Consider the following 14,566-nt stretch of genomic DNA (forward strand, 5'->3'; position numbering starts at 1 on the left):
GAGTAAACATATTACAGAAATTTTAAAATTAGCTCATTTTAAGCTAACATTACACTAAGAATTTTAAGGTTAAGTCAATTATTCACTTAACTGAGGAATTTTAATTGGCTAGGCCAGGGGTCTGCAAACTTTGACTTTTTTAAGCTGTCTGAGGAATTCTGGGAGTTGAAGTCCACAAGTCTTAAAAAAGCCAAGTTTGCAGACTCCTGGGGTAGGCTTACAGTATTTCATGTCTTTTCATTTCAAAGTGTAATGAGACACTTACTTTTATTAAGATTTGCAGAAATTAAATTGACTTAACAATGGTAGTCTTGTTACTACCTCAACTTTTATTAGCCAAATGATGTTTTTACTTCACAGACAACGTTCAGTCAGGATGCTTTTCAGATTCAGTTGTTTGCAGGCTTAGAATGTGCTGTACGTGTGTGTGTGTGTGTGTGTGTGTGTGTGTGTGTGTGTGTGTGTGTGTGAAATCATGCAATCAATAGTAAAGTCAAAAAGACAAAAGAAATAAAAACAGATAGTACAGTGATAATTAGCTTTAATAATGACTGTTCAAAAACTAGTTTAGGATTACCCAAACATCCTTACATCAATCAACCGATTATGGCATTTAGCAATAAAAAAGCCCTTTGTTCTAGCTCATGACACAGGAAATGGAGTCAAATTGCTTGATGAATTGTAATTCAGCTATTTCATACTCAAATGTGTCATTTCTGTATTTTACTTTCCTCTGACCTACATTCTACCTAATACTTATATACCTTATACTTGTATACAGATACAAGGCAATGCCCAAATCCTTAAGTTTTTAGAATTCTGATTCCGAACAATTTTGCTTTATTATTATTATTTTATTATTATTATTATTTATTAAATTTTTATACCGCCCTTCTCCCGAAGGACTCAGGGCGGTGTACAGCCAAAATAAAACACAATATATATACAATTAAAATCAAAATTTAAAATAAAGCATATTACAAAAAGGCCAATATTTAAAGTTTAAATTTAAAATTTAAAAATCTAAAACCCCACAACAATAAAAATCCAGTTTAAAATATTAAAAAACCATTATGCCAGTCCAGCTTGAATAAATAAGTGTGTTTTTTAACACTTTATTAATAAAAGTGGGCAATTCTTCAGGCAAAATTGAGCATAAAAGGTTGCAAGCATGTTTTTCATGGAGAAAATCCTCCTACTCCTGTTTCTAAAGTGAAACAATTTTATTATGAATAAATATAAAAATGAACTTGACAGCCAAATAGCTAGCATATCAACATAGCTCAATCCTTGGAAATTATTGGCAATAAATGTATGGAACTGCCATCACCAAAACTGAAAGCTCAATCAAAATAGAACTAATTGGTTCTTTTAAGGCACTAAGCTAGAAACTGGGAGATCTAGACCTGCCTTAGGCACAAAGCTAGATGGGTGATAATAGACCAGTCACTTTCCCTTTGTCTTTGGAAGGAGACAATGACAAACTACTTCTGAAAAAACCTTGCCAAGAAAATTGCAGGGATTTTTTTCCAGGCAGCGTCCAAGAATCAGACTGAATGAAAAAAAAAATTAAATATTTTCCAAAAGAACAACGTGTTAGATCATATTCTGGCAGTAAAGCTTGTTAAAATTAATTATACAAGAAGCTTTCTCTCTTGAAGTAGATGGAATAATAATTAGCTTCCTCTATTGGCCTAGACAAACTAGCTTTCAATTTAATAGTATGACACAACTTGCAATAATAGTGGAAATCCAAATGACAAAAAACCTTAACAGTGGAAACAATATAGAAAGGTATTTGATCTCTTTCCCCATTCAAAAAAAAAAGATTCCCAGCCACATTAAAAAAAAGCCTAACAACTAACTTGACTAATTTGATAAAGCATATCAATTAGTTATCACCAAAGATAATTTCTGCACTACTATTTCCTTTAATCCCAGTAATTACATCCCAATATGAACATTTACACAGATAATCTTCAGGATAAAAATTGATACTGTAAAATATAGTACATTCTTCGTGTATATCTTCTTAATAAGATATATGTGAGAAAGATTTGATAGCTATTCATCAGGAACTGTAAAAATTCACATGTTCTCTACATGGGGCTCCCCTTGAAGAGCATCCGGAGGCTTCAGTTGGTTCAGAACACAGCTGCCCCTCGTGGCTCCCATGTGACACCTCTCCTGCGCAGACTGCACTGGCTACCTGTGGCCTCTTGGGTGCGCTTCAAGGTTTTGGTGACCATCTTCAAAGCACTCCATGGCATAGGGCCGCCTGCTGCCACCGACTACCTCCCACCGACCCGTACGCTCTCACAGGGAGGGACTCCTCAGGGTGCCGTCCGCCAGGCAGTGCCGACTGGCGACACCCAGGGGAAGGGCCTTCTCTGTGGGGGCTCCCACCCTCTGGAACGAGCTCCCCCCAGGATTACGTCAACTTCCCGACCTCCGAACCTTCCGCCGCGAGCTTAAGACACATCTATTTATCCGTGCAGGGCTGGCCTAGGGTTTGATTTTTTATAAATTTAATTTTAATGGGGTTTTGTATTTTAACTATAGTTTTAAATTTGGCCTAATGGAATAAGTTTTTTAAATGTTGTTTTAACATGTATTTATATTATATTTTATGTTTTATAAGGCTGTAAACCGCCCTGAGTCCTTTGGGAGATAGGGCGGTATAAAAGTTTGAATAATAAATAAATAAAATAAAAAAATAAATAATAGAATGTTTAATATGCCTAATTCAAACTCCACTACCTCCAATTTAAAAATAAAATAGGAGAAAGTCCAATAAAGGAGAATATTTGTAGCTCAGGATGAAATGAGGGGTCCTTGGTCCTCTCCGAGCTTAATTATTTTCTTGCAGATGTTTCATTACCAAAACTATCACAGGGTGATAGGCTTCAGCAATATCTTCAAGAGAATGTTCCAGTGGTAGGTTGCTACTGGTTTGCCCTGAATCAGGTGAACTGGTAGCAGCAGCGGCAGGAGGCTCCGCCTGGATATCTTTGCGTATGTGCAGAAGTATTGCAAGCATGCGCAAGTGCACACACACCCATGAGCAAACTGGTAGCAACGGGATCTGAAACCCACTACTGGAGTGTTCATAATATTCTCATTTATGAAATTAAAAGATACAGGCTAGATGATCTTACTATTAGTTTGAACCAAATTACTACATCCAAAGACCATTGATTAAGGTTTCCACATCCATGTAGAGGAAGACACTGAATGGACCTGAACCTATTCACCATTTTTATTGGTGACCTGTGTGAAGAAGTAGAGGTTAAAATTTGAAAATAACAGTAAGGTAAGGAGGGGGCTAATAATTTAGATTAAATACAAATATTTAAAAAGATCCAGAAAGGCTTGAACAGTAGGCTAAAATTAATAAAATAGAATTAAGTGAAAGAAAATTAAAGTTCTGCATTGGGTAGAAAAAAAATGGAGACCAGTTTCTTACTCTGTACTATATAAGCTGTCTAAGTAGTAATAATAGTGATAGTAATAATAGTCATACATTATAAGTGGATTAGTCTGATCCACTTGTATAATATCCTCTAATCCAAAACCAGATCAGAATGCTGCTTTGGAATTTCTAAGACTTTAAGTGATCATAATTTAATACTTTCAAGATCATCCATCACTTGCATGCCAAGGAATGCCCTAAGTTTAAACAGTTTCAAGTGATAAAAAAGAACTTTAGTCATTGCATAAGATTCTGTAAACTGTGACTTTTGCCCTTTAGTGTATACATTACTAATTTATTAACATGTTGAAAAGTGCTCACACCTCATTAGTACACAAAGCCCTCTGACCCATTTATCAGTAAATAGAAAAGCGATTATTGCAACAGGAATTCTAAAGTTCATAGTGTTGTGAATTTACAACTACTCTTATCATTTAAGTCTTAAAGTGGCAAAATAATTATATATTATTAACTAAGACTCATTCAAAGGATTTTTCATCTTTTAAGAAAAACAATTCTTATTAAAACTATTTGTTGGCAAATGAAGTAATAGAGTTCTATTAGATTTGAAAATAAATTAGCAATTAGCCATATTTAATGTATGGTATTTAATATGCTCTAATTGCAATGATGAGAAGATGAAATATGGGAACAATGTCTACCAATATATTAAGAGTGTCTTAAGGCCTGACTGGAAGCAGTAAAATGATAAGCTAACTATTGCTGCTCAAAGTAATGTAGCAAATATTACTTGCAAAAGAGCTTTATGGAAAAATTAGGATTTTGTAATTTACATAGGGTATACCAAGAAGTCCTTATACAGATGGAGTTCTTAATGACAAAATTTGAATTATATTACTAAAGCTAAACAAACCACTTTTGAGAACAATGAATTGAGTATCTGTAAACTACACACATGCTATTTTATTTATATGAAAGGGTGTAGGTATATAAATATATATGTATGCAGCATTTCTATATGTGTATTATGTATGTGTACACTTTTGACAGCAGACAACAGAATTTCATTTTTAATATCTAACATAACATAACATAACAACAGAGTTGGAAGGGACCTTGGAGGCCTTCTAGTCCAACCCCCTGCCCAGGCAGGAAACCCTACACCATCATCTCAGTCAGATGGTTATCCAACATTTTCTTAAAAATTTCCAGTGTTGGAGCATTCACAGCTTCTGAAGGCAAGTCGTTCCACTTATTAATTATTCTAACTGTCAGGAAATTTCTCCTTAGTTCTAAGTTGCTTCTTTCTTTGATCAGTTTCCACCCATTGCTTCTTGTTCTACCCTCAGGTGCTTTGGAGAACAGCCCGACTCCCTCTTCTTTGTGGCAACCCCTGAGATATTGGAACACAGCTATCATGTCTCCCCTAGTCCTTCTTTTTATTAAACTAGACATACCCAGTTCCTGCAACCGTTCTTCATATGTTTTAGCCTCTGCCGGCTTTCTCAATCCTGAGAATCATCCATCATCACTTTGAATTACACTGCCTAATCACAGTTTATTTTAATCATGGTTTATTAAAGGCAGAATTATTAAAGGCAGAATTATTGGATTCAAACATGTGTTAAGCCAAAACTAAATCAACTGCATCATGGCTTCAGCACAATATGCAAATAAAGGATGGGAGATTTTTAATTCACTAAAAACAATGAATCCCAGATACCCTCCAAAATTAAAGATCATTCATACTAAACCAGATATAGGGTAGTACTTACATGACCTTGTACTACTCTTGGTTTTGTTTGAATTACCTTCTTTTCAAGCTGGAACTAAAGAAGCAATAAAGCTTCACTATGCTATACTTAACTGTTGAGTAATAGTCATTTAAAGCAGAAAAAACTTTAACATGTGATTCTCTCTCAGAGACTAGACAAACCCCAATAGGGTTTGAAAAAGGTGAAGAAGTGTAGATTTCATATAAATAAACCCGTCTTCTTTCGTAGTTTGTAGGACTTTTCTCCCCACTCAAGACCTCATACAGTTACACCCTGAAGAACTAAATTAAAGTCAAAACCAAACAAAATTATTGCTTAGCATGAAGTGAGAATTTTGCAATTAATCCAACCAGATGCTATATTGAGTTCACAAATCATTAAGCTTTCACAATGTTTGAGGTGGAGTTAGTATGATTCCATCCAGTCCATTAATTGTATCTGTATATCCAGTTCAACTGCTTTGGATATAAACCAAATAATAATGGCTTATTGAACATAAGGTTAAAACAAACCTTGCTTAATATTTAAATATAGCCCAAATTAAAGAAAGCTGTGATAAAAAGCAACAGCAAGAGTTTTAAATTACATTCTCACAAAAGTTACTAGATATATACAATTATAAACTAGGTGCTTCTGACACTACATAATCCTCCAAAAATGTCACTTCATGCATACATGTTTGAGGAAAAAAATTGTCTACCTATACCAACATTCATAAATATCAAATTAAATTCCACTCACCAAACTGACCCTATTCACTATAAGCTGACAGCAGACTGCAGACAGCATCTCATATCCTTAAATAATAGTTACATTAAGGAAGTGTTGAAGACAGCTGCAGTAAAAGTCAGACCCTCTCTATGAGGAAGTGACTAATTGTTCTCAAGGTTACACTATTTACAGAAATGAAGAGCAATAATTTTGTAGGGCTGATTTTTGCAAATATGTAATATTAAACTGTCTTTTGTTCAAAATGAAGAATTCTAGTACCTATAGATAAAATGTGTCAGAAAATGAAGTGAATTGCTGATAGGTTAGACTTTTCCCTGTAAAAATTTAATTTAATTTTTTATCCCCATTTTTTTTCATCAAAAAGTTCAGTCTTCATAAGGAAAACAATGCTGAATCTGAATTGTTCTGAATTTGGTACTTAAAATTCCTAAAAAAAAATTTGTGGTACACACTAGTTTATTAGTACTTACTCAGAAGTTAATCATATTGTGTTTAACAGTGAATTGTCATAGCTTTAATTTTACATAGCATAATTTATTTCAGTTTATGCTGCAGAAGTATTTAATTAAAGTTATGTTGAATTAAGGTGAACATAAGATCTTCATTTTATCTCATGTTCCAATGACTCTGCTCTTGTATTTGAGATAGGAACATAGGCACATATTAAAAATAAAATTTATCCTGTCATTATCTCCTAAAAGCTGCATTCAAGTTAAGCTATTATTTGTTCACCACAGCATTTTGGCTTAACCAATATGGTCAGCGCATCAAACTAAGCTATGCATTACTGTTATAAAACACAATTTGTTCATACATCATGCAAAATCAAAATCCAGTCAACATTTCCCTACCAAGCTATTAAAAATAGGAAAAAGACTCATCAGTACTGGGAAATCCCAGATACACAAAACTTGATGTACAAAATCAAAAAGTAGAAATGGATAATTGTTTAATTAGGGGCCTTGTTATATTTTAAAAGGGCAAATTATGGCTTCATGGAAATGGTTTTAGAAAAATATATCCATGTTCATATCTTCCAGTTTTTACACTTTGGTTAAAGGCACAAATCTGTTTTCTACAAGGATTGTGAACCATAATTATGGTCATGAAGTTTAGCAGTTACAATTTTAAAGATCAAGGCCTTAAGCATGTTAGGACTACTTTATCAGGGTGGCATAAGTCCAGATGACTAATGGATGGCAACAAATAGAGTTTTCTGTAGCATAATATCATGCTATGGTCATCTGGATTTTGATACCCAACTATGGTAACTTTGAGTCTAACCATAATAAATGTTGATTTGTTTACATGGGTGCAAGAGCTGAGGTGGTGCAGTGGTTAGAGTGCAATACAGGCTACTTCAGCTGACTGCTAGCTGCAGTTCAGCAGATCGAATCTCACCCGCTCAAGGTTGACTGAGCCTTCCATCCTTCCAAAGTGGGTAAAATGGGGGCCCAGATTGTTGGGGGCAATATGCTAACTCTATAAACTGCTTAGAGAGGGTTGTGAAGCAATAAGAAGCAGTATATAAGTCTAAGTGCTATTATTATTTCTATGAATGGGCAAAAAATAGCTAGAGATAAGAATAATCAGAAAAGAGCAATTCCCTAGCAATTGATGCAGTGTTAGGAATTTGTTGTTTGACCAACCCTAACAGTAGGAGATAGAAAAGGTAGACAAGAAAGCCATGTAAGAAAAGACTTTAACAAAGTGGCAATGCAAATAATTACTCTTAGCTGAAAGTAATTATCATCATCATATTTTCCTTTCTTTTTTCATGTTACTATTAAGTAAATGATCATGCACCTTTGCAGAATCTATTTTAGCCCTTGTATTTACAATGGTCAAAGCTAATTCAATTTTATAGTACTGTTTAAATAGCATAAAACTAGGTTACTGCTTTCAGCAATTGAGATCTTGACAGAAGGATAAAAAAAGGTGACTTCTTAATAGATAAAACAACCCTAATACACTCCAAAGTAGCTATTCTGGGTTGTGAATTGTTGTTTAGAATGCAGTATTGCAGGCTAATTCTGTCAACTGCCAGCAGTTTGATTCTCATCGGCTCAAGGTTGACTCAGCTTTCCATCCTTCTGAGATTGGTAAAATGAGGCTCAGATTGTTGGGAGCAATATGCTGCTTAGAGAGGGCTGTAACACCCTATGGAGTGCTATATAAGTGTATGTGCTATTGCTATTCTAGCAGCCCAGCCAATGGTGAGACCAATGGCAAAAGATGCTGAGAAATCTATTTTGCCTACAGCCAGAATACTACAAGCTTACAGTAATGGCACCATACATAAATATGTATGTATGTCGTTCAGAACCTCCAACCACCCATCGTCATCCAAAACTAGGAACGTACGCCCCTTATTTCCTCTACACCAAATACTGCAAATCTTAAATGTAAATTGATAAATGCAAGAAGTATTGTAAACAAATTACCTGAACTTCTACTCTTGCTAAATATGGTACTTTTGACATTATATTTGTATGTGAAACATGGCTGAACTCATCCTTCCCTGATTCCATTATTTCAGAGAAAGAGTATCATGTTTTTCGATCAGATCGCGAAAACCGCAGAGGAGGTAGAGTAGCTATCTATTACAAAAAGTCACTGAATCTAAAAACAATTCAAGTTGCACATAAACTCGCTCTTCCTGAAACTAGTGTATGTGAACTGTCCCGTAACATCACACTTCGCTTCCTACTACGCTACAGAGCCCCTGACTACTACATCGCACATGCAAACATGTTAACCACACTACTAACATGGGCCACATCTTGCCCTTATCCCCTCATCTTCCTGGGTGACCTAAATCTACCTCTTATTAACTGGATAACAAACAAATGTACAAATAAACCCATCCATACTACCCTGTACAATGCAGTTATGAATCTAGGTCTTGAACAACTAGTAATTAACAATACAAGACTTAACAACTGCCTTGACCTCATCTTCTGCAACAGCGCAAACTCAATTTATGGACTACAAATAACAGAACCCTTTTCCAACAGCGACCACAGCATGATAGACTTTTGTCTCATTATACGCCCTTAAAAAAATCTTCATAATAATGGTATCCCAAACTACAATTTCAAAAAAGCCAACTATGACCTTATAAACAATGACCTCTCATCTCTTGACTGGCAAAATCTGTTCTCAACCTGTATCACTGCAGAAGACCACTATAGAGTTTTCCTACTTGAAGTCAATAGAGTCATTAATCTTTACATACCACAAATCACCACCAAAATCAGAAAAAACAAATTACCCATATCAATAAAAAAGCTACAATCCAAAAAAAAAAAATCCCTTTGGAGAAGAAACAAAAAGGGCTATGTAGCAAATTTCAAAAACTGCTACAGAAATATATGCAACCAAATAAAAACTGAATGCACCAATTATCACACCAAGCAAGAAGAAGACCTTCTGCACACAAATTCCAATCGTGCTTTTTATAATTTTATGAATAACAAACTTAAGGACTCGAGATCCATCCATCACTAATAGAATCTAACGGCAAAAAATATAATGATGAAACAGTTAAAGCAAACCTCTTTAACACATTCTTTGGCTCAGTCTTTGTTAACAGCAATGGCTTATACCCAACATTCCCCAATCGTACCAACAATGAGTACAATGACCTAGCAGATATAGATTTCACAGAAGATAATGTTGAAAAAGCTCTTTGCAAACTAAAACCATCCCTATCTATTGGACCTGATGGACTATGTGCATACTTCTTAAAAAAGTTTTCCACTAATATAGCAGAACCCCTAAGTATAATCTTTGAAAAAGCTTTCACGAACAGTTCCCTTCCCAAACTTTGGTCACTAGCCACAGTCATCCTTGTCTTCAAAAAAGGTGACCCCAGCCTAGTTGAAAATTACAGACCAATCTGTCTATGCTGTGTCACCTGCAAAGTAATGGAATCTATCATCAACCAATCCATTATCCTCCACCTAGAAACAAACAACCTACTCTCTAATAAACAATTTGGCTTCAGAAAAAAAATTATGTAATTTACAACTTCTTCACTGCAAAAACATATGGACTACAAATCTTGATCAGGGCGAAGCAATAGATGCAATCTACATAGACTTCTGTAAAGCTTTTGACTCAGTAGTACATGATAAACTTCTCCAAAAACTAAAATCCTACGGCACCTCAAGACCCCTCCACAACTGGATTACAACTTTCCTGACAAACAGACAACAAGTGGTCAAAATTGGCAATACTACATCAAATCCTGTTCCTGTCAAAAGTGGCGTTCCCCAAGGCAGCATTCTTGGACCAACACTCTTCATATTATACATTAATGATCTCTGTGACCAAATTACAAGTAATTGTGTTCTCTTTGCTGACGATGTCAAACTATTTAACACCACCAATAATACAGCTACCCTTCAAAAAGACCTTGACTTTGTATCTGAATGGTCTAAAACTTGGTAACTCCAAATCTCTACCAGCAAATGTTCAGTCTTACATATTGGAAAAAAGAACCTAAGCACTAAGTACAAGCTTGATGGACATTACCTTACAGATGACCCACACCCTGTTAAAGACCTTGGAGTTTTCATATCAAATGATCTAAGTGCCAAAGCCGATTGCAACTACATCACAAAAAAAGCTTTAAGAGTTGTAAACCTAATCTTGCATAGCTTTTTCTCCAAAAACACTACACTACTAACCAGAGCATATAAAACATTTGCTAGACCAATTCTTGAATACAGTTTGACTGTACGGAACCCATACCACATTTCTGACATCAATACAATTGAACGTGTCCAGAAATATTTTACAAAAAGAGTTCTCCACTCCTCTGAATACAACAAAATACCTTATGCCACCAGACTTGAAATCCTGGGTTTAGAAAATTTAGAACTATGCCGTCTTCGACATGACCTGAGTTTAACTCATAGAATCATCTATTACAATGTCCTTCCTGTCGGAGACTACTTCAGCTTCAATTGCAACAATACAAGAGCACACAATAGATTTAAGCTTAATGTTAACCGCTCCAATCTTGATTGCAAAAAATATGACTTCAGTAACAGAGTTGTTAATGCTTGGAATACACTACCTGACTCTGTGGTCTCTTCCCAAAATCCCCAAAGCTTCAACCAAAAACTGTCTACTAAAATCTAAATAATAAAAAATCTAAATAATAAAATAAAATACTATTGACCTCATCCCATTCCTAAGAGGTCTGTAAGGGGCGTGCATAGGAGCACAAGAGTGCCTACCATTCCTCTCCTATTGTTTCCTATTGTTTCCTTTTGTTATATCCAATTAATATAGTTATTACATACTCATACTTAGATATATGCTTATATATTGTATAGTTATTTCATGCTTACACTTATATATACTGTGTGACAAAATAAATAAATAAAATAAATATATACATGTTCACTTGCAATTGATGAGCAATAAGTTGCAGAGCTGTGGCTGTAATGCTCATGTTAAAATCCACTGTAGAATTAGAATAGTTTAAGACTCTTCTTGGACCTTTATGTGTAAATCCTTTTAATATGTTGGTACTTTTAATGCTAACTATAACTATTTACAACCAATGGTATGTAATAAACAAATTCGCTCATCAAAGATTCCCTTGAATTATTTTTAAATTCATAAAGAAAAATAAATTTAAATCAAGATCAGTAATAAACCATGTACAAGGCAAACTATTTCTGAAAAAAACTTGCCAAGAAAACTGCAGAGATTAGTCCCAGGAGACACCAGGAGTCAAAACTAACTCAAAGGCACAAAACAAACACTGTATGTTATACTTTGGTTTTTTTAAATATACAATATGATACAATAATATACTATAATGTACTATGATAGTATAGTATATTATACTATAGTAGAGTGGAGTAGAGTAGAGTAGAGTATACACACATATGTACACTATTTTATATATATATATATATATATATATATATATATATACATACACATATACATGTATATGTATATGTATATGTATATATATATATATGTATGTATGTATGTAAAACCTTTATGTAAAAATAACTGTTTCAATAATTTAATTTAATAATTTCTACAAACAGAAGAAATTTAATTGCTTGGCTTACCTCTTTTTCACTTGCGGAATCAAGAGGAAATTTGAGTTTATCCTATTTAGCACAGCACCAAAGTTTAAAGTCTAATAATTTCATAAATGATTTTTATATCTGATCTCTCCTTGTTATCATTGTTCCATCTGCTTTAATGCAAACGATAGCTGTTCTGAAGCAGCATGTTAAGTTCAAAGGTAGGATCTAGCCTATCAAAGTGAGAGAAATATGAGTTACTATGAAGTGTCAGTTGGCAAACAGGCAAAGTTTACGCAATAAATTCATAGAACTTATAGTTGCAAAACTAACAAAGGGCTTGAAAATACAGCACATGACATATTTTAATTCACTTTTCATTTGACGCGAAAGATTTTTTCCCCTTTTATTCAGCAATATGTCCACAAAATAACAGAAATTATACACATTTTTCAGGGCACGTTTTGTATATTTTTCATCAGAAATTGGGGTCAGAGATGGAAGTAGGGTAGCTGCAAGACATAGAGCAATTGAATATCCCTTGCTGCAATATGTACAAAATCTAAAATTCAGGGAAATCTTAAAGTTTCAGGGAAAAATATTACAGCGATCTTTGCATGTAGAATCCTATTGGCTATCTATCTGGGGTGGTTTCAATGTTTCTGTTTTTCATTAAGTTTTCTAAAGACCATTCAAATATTTTGCAAACAATTAATGAAATCTTAACTGAAAGGGGGACTTAAACCTTCCTCTAGCTTGGAACATGATACATGAATAGATAAATAAGCAAAGCCACCAATAAGCAAAGCTATCAATATGCTTATGATACATGTTATATTTCTACTTCTGATGAATTAAGTGTATAGCTTATACCTGTGCCTGGAGGCTGTGATAGGAAACAACAAGCTTCAGTTGTACCCTGGCAAGAGTGCTTTGCTCTGGGTACTAGCACTATGCCAACTTTAGTGCTGGATAGGGTTGCACTGCAGTATGCAATCTAAAGAGATGAACAGATAGCAGTTGTGGCTAGGAAGCCTTTGCACAGCTTTGTTTTGTGTGCCAGTAGGATCTGTTCCTGGATCAGCATGCTGTGATTGTAATGTATCTTTAAATGTTTTGGCGGGAAACAAGCACGTTGCTGATTGGTTATAGCCGCCGGCTAAACTGTATATAAGGAGAGGTTTTTCCCCAGCCCGGTCGCTGGGTTCACCATATAGTAAAGAGCTGTTGTCACTATCCTGGTCCCCTGCCTCGTTATTGCCCGAACGTAACACTGGCGACGAAGGTGGGATCTCGAGGCTAAGAGCACCAGGAACGAGCTGAACGCACGAAAGAACCGAACCCAGCAAACTCAGGGAGAAAACGCAGCGATGGCCAGCTACACTCCGCCCGCGCCGTTTGACCCATCCAGGGAGAAATGGGGAACGTACATGACCCGTTTCGAGAGCTTCCTCGAGGCAAACGAACTGCAAGGAGTTCCAGACAACCGCAAAAGGGCATATTTCCTGAGCCACTGCGGTCCCGAGGTCATCGACATCGCGGAAGCCCTGGCAGAGCCAACGCCGGTACAATCGGTATCATGGCAAACTCTGCAAAATCTATTGAAGAACCATTTTGCGCCAACACCGTCCAAATATGTACGGCGTTTTGAATTTGGAGAGCGCAGACAGCAAGAGGGCGAATCCATCAGCGATTACATGGCCGCCCTGAGGAAAGCCTCCAAGGATTGTGGGTACCGAGACTTGGATGAGGAACTGTTAGAGCAACTCATCCGTGGGGTCAGAGACATTCGTTTGCGGAGGCGGCTGCTATCAAAAAGCAATCTAACGCTGGCAAACGCTCTGGACGAAGCCAGAGCTCATGAGATGTCCACCCAAGCGGCGGAGACCCTGCAAAAGCCGCTCACGCCAACGGCGAGCGCGAAATCAACCCCGGTCCACAACGAAGAAATCCAGACCGAATCAGACGGCGAGGATGAGGAAGGAGTTTGACACACCGGGAGAAGGGGCAAAGAAGACCGGGATGAATGCGGAAGTTGCGGAGGGCAATACCAGCGTCAACAATGCAAGTTCAAGGACGCTACATGTCGGCGGTGCGAGAAGAAGGGGCACCTGGCTCAAGTCTGTCGAGCACCCCAACCTTCCCGCCGAAAATTCAAACCAACCAATCAGAGCGTGGGATCGGCTAGGCGACCCGTGATTGGTCAAAACAAAAAGGGCGCGAATTCAAATCGAACGACCGTGATAGTAGGCCGTGCAGCAACCCGCGTAGAGAAGAAAATCTTCACAAAACCGAAAATCGAAGGAGTGCCGTGCCGACTAGAAGTGGACACAGGGTCAGTGATCACAATCATGTCCTGGGACATTTTTGCGAAGGCTTTGCCGAAAATCGCCAAACGCAAACTGCAAACACAGCGGCTTAAAGTTCAAGACTACCAAGGGAATCGCATCCCTGTTCGAGGGACCACCTCCGTCCGCGTCGAGTACGGACCACACAAGAAGACCCTGCCCATCACGATAGTCGAAGGGACCCTGCCAAGTTTGTTGGGACTAGACTGGTTCCGT

The 14,566-nt window shown here is 36.5% G+C and overlaps 1 protein-coding gene across 3 annotated transcripts in view; it reads right to left on the bottom strand.

Moving 5' to 3' along the window:
• The window catches only part of ACSL5 (acyl-CoA synthetase long chain family member 5), a 58,413-nt gene that overhangs the window by 23,382 nt on the left and 20,465 nt on the right, over positions 1 to 14,566 (bottom strand). The window contains exon 2 of one of the 3 annotated variants that reach the window (XM_058188753.1): positions 12,045 to 12,235. The exons of 1 other annotated variant lie outside the window; for it this stretch is intronic. The gene's annotated coding sequence lies outside the window, so the exon portion shown is untranslated. Of the gene's footprint in view, positions 1 to 5,208; positions 5,275 to 12,044; positions 12,236 to 14,566 lie in introns of those variants that run through there. One more of the 3 variants, XM_058188755.1, reaches the window with a different exon arrangement.

The sequence above is a fragment of the Ahaetulla prasina genome, chromosome 6, assembly GCF_028640845.1.
Source record: "Ahaetulla prasina isolate Xishuangbanna chromosome 6, ASM2864084v1, whole genome shotgun sequence".
Lineage (NCBI taxonomy): Eukaryota > Metazoa > Chordata > Lepidosauria > Squamata > Colubridae > Ahaetulla > Ahaetulla prasina.